The sequence below is a fragment of the Salmo salar genome, chromosome ssa13 (assembly GCF_905237065.1).
Source record: "Salmo salar chromosome ssa13, Ssal_v3.1, whole genome shotgun sequence".
NCBI lineage: Eukaryota > Metazoa > Chordata > Actinopteri > Salmoniformes > Salmonidae > Salmo > Salmo salar.
Genome location: NC_059454.1, coordinates 32,547,371 through 32,552,882, shown reverse-complemented (window position 1 = coordinate 32,552,882; position 5,512 = coordinate 32,547,371).

Genomic DNA, 5,512 nt, shown 5'->3' with positions numbered 1-5,512 from the left:
TTGGGACTCTCAGTTGAAGGCAGGTGTTGTCTATTTGCCTTTGATTGAGAGTCCCATATATTAGGGTGTGTTTGTCATTTGTGGGAGATTGTTCTGTGTTTAGCCTTACCAGACTGTTTTGTTGATCGGTCGTTCTTTTGTTATTTTTGTGTTCATTTTGAATTTATTAAAATGTCAAGATGAGCATACACATACCTGCTGCGTTTTGGTCTCATCACTACGACAACTGTGACATTTATTTTTTATTTTGATACTTACATTTACTTTTGATACTAAAGTATATTTAAAATCAAATACTTTTAGACTTTTACTCAAGTAGTATTTTACTGGGTGACTTTCCCTTTTACTTGAGTCATTTTCTATTAAGGTATCTTTAGTTTTAATCAAGTATGATATTTGGGACTTTTTACACCACTGATTTTATCTTACATTAGTCTCTCATGACAGCCTTAATGGAGTCAAGTATAGCTGATTTGGTTGTGGATGCAAAAAATATATATACTGAACAAAAATATAAACGCAACATGCAACAATTTCAAAGATTTTACTACGTTACAGTTCATATAAAGAAATCATTCAATTGAAATTTGTATTTATTTATTTTATTTCACCTTTATTTAACCAGGTAGGCAAGTTGAGAACAAGTTCTCATTTACAATTGCGACCTGGCCAAGATAAAGCAAAGCAGTTCGACAACATACAAAAACACAAGAGTTACACATGGAGTAAAACAACATACAATCAATGATGCAGTAGAAAAAAAAAAGACTATATACAATGTGAGCAAATGATGTGAGATAAGGGAGGTAAAGGCCAAAAAAATGCCATGGTGGCAAAGTAAATAAAGTATAGCAAGAAAAACACTGGAATGGTAGATTTGTAGTTTGAAGAAAGTTCAGAGATAAAATATAAATAATATGGTGCAAAGGAGCAAAATAAATAAAATAAATAAATACAGTAGGGGAAGAGGTAGTAGTTTGGGCTAAATTATAGATGGGCTATGTACAGGTGCAGTGATCTGTGAGCTGCTCTGACAGCTGGTGCTTAAAGCTAGTGAGGGAGATAAGTGTTTCCAGTTTCAGAGATTTTTGTAGTTCGTTCCAGTCATTGGCAGCAGAGAACTGGAAGGAGAGACGATCAAAGGAGGAGTTGGCTTTAGGGGTGACCAGAGAGATATACCTGCTGGAGCGCGTGCTACAGGTGGGTGCTGCTATGGTGACCAGTGAGCGGAGATAAGGGGGGACTTTACCTAGCAGGGTCTTGTAGATGACCTGGAGCCAATGTGTTTGGCGACGATTATGAAGCGAAGGCCAGCCAACGAGAGCGTACAGGTCGCAGTGGTGGGTAGTATATGGGGCTTTGGTGACAAAACGGATGGCACTGTGATAGACTGCATCCAGCTTGTTGAGTAGGGTATTGGAAGCTATTTTGTAAATGACATCGCCGAAGTCGAGGATTGGTAGGATGGTCAGTTTTACGAGGGTATGTTTGGCAGCATGAGTGAAGGATGCTTTGTTGCGAAATAGGAAGCCAATTCGAGATTTCACTTTGGATTGGAGATGATTGATGTGAGTCTGGAAGGAGAGTTTACAGTCTAACCAGACACCTAGGTATTTGTAGTTGTCCACAAATTCTAAGTTAGAACCGTCCAGAGAAGTGATGCTGGACAGGCGGGCAGGTGCAGGCAGCGATCGGTTGAAGAGCATGCATTTAGTTTTACTTGTGTTTAGGAGCAGTTGGAGACCACGGAAGGAGAGTTGAATGGCATTGAAGCTCGTCTGGAGGGTTGTTAACACAGTGTCCAAAGAAGGGCCAGAAGTGTACAGAATGGTGTCGTCTGCGTAGAGGGGGATCAGAGATTCACCAGCAGCAAGAGCGACATCATTTATGTATACAGAGAAAAGAGTTGGCCCAAGAATTGAACCCTGTGGTACCCCCATAGAGACTGCCAGAGGTCCAGACAGTAGGCCCTCCGATTTGACACACTGAACTCTGTCAGAGAAGTAGTTGGTGAACCAGGCGACGCAATCGTTTGAGAAACCAAGGCTTCTGAGTCTGCCGATGAGGATGTGGTGATTAACAGAGTCAAAAGCTTTGACCAGGTCAATGAATACGGCAGCACAGTATTGTTTCTTATCGATGGCGGTTACGATGTCGTTTAGGACCTTGAGCGTGGCTGAGGTGCACCCATGACCAGCTCTGAAACCAGATTGCATAGCGGAGAGGGTGCGGTGGGATTCGAAATGGTCGGTAATCTGTTTGTTGACTTGGCTTTCGAAGACCTTAGAAAGGCAGGGTAGGATGGATATAGGTCTGTAGCAATTTGGGTCAAGAGTGTCACCTCCTTTGAAGAGGGGGATGACAGCAGCTGCTTTCCAATCTATGGGAATCTCAGACGACACGAAAGAGAGGTTGAACAGGCTAGTAATAGGGGTTGCAATAATTTCGGCAGATAATTTTAGAAAGAAAGGGTCCAGATTGTCAAGCCCAATAAGCCCAATGAAATAAGTTCATTAGGCCCTAATCTATGTATTTCCTATGACTGGGAATACAGATATGCATCTTTTAGTCACATATACCTTAAATAAAAGGTAGGGGCATGGATCAGTATCTGGTGGGACCACCATTTGCCTCATGCAGCGCGACACATATCCTTTACATAGAGTTGACCAGGCTGTGGATTGTGGCCTGTGGAATGTTGTCCTACTCCTCTTCAATGGCTGTGTGAAGTAGCTGGGCGGGAACTGGAAGATGCTGTTCTACACGTCGATCCAGAGAATTCCAAACACGCTCAATCAATGACATGTCTGGTGAGAATGCAGGCCGTAGAAGAACTTGGACATTTTCAGCTTCCAGGAATTGTGTACAGATCCTTGCAACATGGGGCCATATATTGGGCTCCCGAGTGGCACGGTGGTCTAAGGTCCTCCATCTCAGTGCAAAAGGTGTCACTACAGTCCCTGGTTCGAATCCAGACTGTGTCACATCCGGCCGTGATTGGGAGTCCCGGGTCTGGCCACGGTACGCCGTCATTGTAAATAAGAATTTGTTCTTAAATGACTTGCCTAGTTAAGTAAATAAAAGGTTACATATTATGGTGGCGAACTAATGGCACGACAATGGGCCTCAGGATCTTGCCACGGTATCTCTATGCATCAGCGGAGACTGCTGAGAGGGGGGACAGCTCATAATAATGGCTGGAACGGAGTGAATAGAATGGCATCAAACCATATGTTTGATGTATTTGATACCATTCCACTGATTCCGCTCCAGTCATTACCACGAGCCCGTTCTCCCCAATTAATGTGCCACCAGCCTCCTGTGCTGTGCATTCAAATTGCAATAGAGAAAATGCAATTGTGTTCGTTGTCTGTAGCTTATGCCTGCCCATAGCATAATCCCACTGCCACCAATCTGTTTACAACCTTGATATCAGCAAACCTCTCAACCACACAACGCCATACACGTGGTCTGCGGTTCTCAGGCCGGTTGAACGTACTGCCAAATTCTCTAAAACAAATTTGTGTAATATGCCTGTGTGTAGCTGGTGTAGAGGAGTCAGGCGCAGGACAGCAGATATGAGTAATAAACGTAATTTATTCAAGGAATCAATAATACAACGCAATAATCTAGCCCACAATAACGGACCGTATTACATACAAACAATCACTGACAAACAAACATGGGGGAACAGAAGGGTTAAATAATCTGGGGGAAGCTGTAACCTGTAGCATATCTCGTTCAGTCTCCTCAGGACTTTGAATGGCCCCACAAACTGCTGGCCCAGCTTCTGGCAGGGCAGGCGGAGGGCAGGTTTCGGGTCGAGAGCCAGACCCTATCCCCCGGTGCGAACACTGGGGCCTCACTGCGGTGGCGGTCGGCGCTCGCCTTCTGCCGCTTCGCGGCCGGTTGCAGGTGCACATGAGCGGCGTCCCAGGTCTCCTCCAAGCGCTTAAACCATTCGTCCACCGCAGGAGCCTCGATCTGGCTCTGATGCTAAGGTGCCAGAACCGACTGATACCCCAGTACGCACTGGAAGGGGGAGAGGTTAGTGGAGGAGTGGCGGAGTGGGTTTTGGGCCATCTCTGCCCAGGGGATGAACGCCGCTCACTCCCCCGGCAGGTCCTGGCAATATGACCGCAGAAACCTACCCACATCCTGGTTTACTCTCTCAACCTGCCCGTTACTCTCGGGGTGAAAACCTGAGGTGAGGCTGACCGAGACCCCCAGATGTTCCATGAACGCCCTCCTGGACGTGAACTGGGGACCCCAATCAGAGACTATGTCCTCAGGCACCCCGTAGTGCCGGAAGACGTGAGTGAACAGGGCCTCCGCAGTCTGTAGGGTCGTAGCGAGACCGGGCAAAGGGATGAGACGGCAGGACTTAGAAAACCGATCCACAACGACCATGATCATGGTGTTGCCCTGTGAGGGAGGAAGATCCGTGAGGAAGTCCACCGACAGGTGCGACCACAGCCGTTGTGGAACGGGTAGGGGTTGTAACTTCCCTATGAGCAGGTGCCTGGGAGCCTTGCACTGGGCGCACACCGAGCAGAAGGAAACATAAACCCTCACAAGCCGCCGTCTCCTCCTGTGACAGAGGATACACGTGACTCCTGGGAAGTGCTGCGTCTACCAGGAGATTTAATAAGATTATTTCTTTCTTTCAGATCTAGGATGTGTTGTTTAAGTGTTCCCTTTATTTTTTTGAGCAGTATATTTTTGTTCAGTTTATATAAAAAATGTTTTTACTGTTACATACACTGGATAGGTGCAGTGAAATGTGTTGTTTTACAGGGTCAGGCAGAGTAGCACAGCTCCTCTGGAGCAAATTAGGGTTAAGTGCCTTGTTCAAGGGCACATAGACAGATTTGTCAGCTTCTCGACTCGGGTATTCAAACCAGCGACCTTTCTGTTCCTGACCCAATGCTCTAACTACTTGACTACCTGCCACCCTATTAATCTAACAGTAAATGATTGTGTTGAGACTGAAAGCACTCCCTTATATAGTAAGTAAGCTAATTCAACAGATGTGAGAGGTCAGGGGCGAACACAGTGCTAACAGCTGCAGGGCCCAGGGAGCAGGTTTGAGGTGGATGGCAGGCCTGGATACATGGGAATCACACGGGAGCAGAGCTGAGAAAGTCAGGTGTGAGACCTTGATAAGAGCCAGAATTACATTTTAATTAAAAGTAACACTAATGGAGGCAGATAACACAAAAAGGTCAAAAAGTCACTTAAAAGTTAAGATTTTATGGCATTTTTAAAGCATCACCGGCGTTATAAATGAAATAACATGAATCTTTGGCGAATCTAAACAAAGTCAGCAAGGTGTCCTCTTTGTTGACGTGAGCCTTGAGGTGACCTCCCCTCCTCTGAGAGCACGATCCAGGCAGCTTGAAATCAAATGTTGACAGAGAATTGCAAACCCTATCAGAATGCTGAAGTGAGGGCCATGGTGACCAGACCACTGTGGTTTACTGCCTCCCGTCATGGGGCTTTGAAGAGTGCA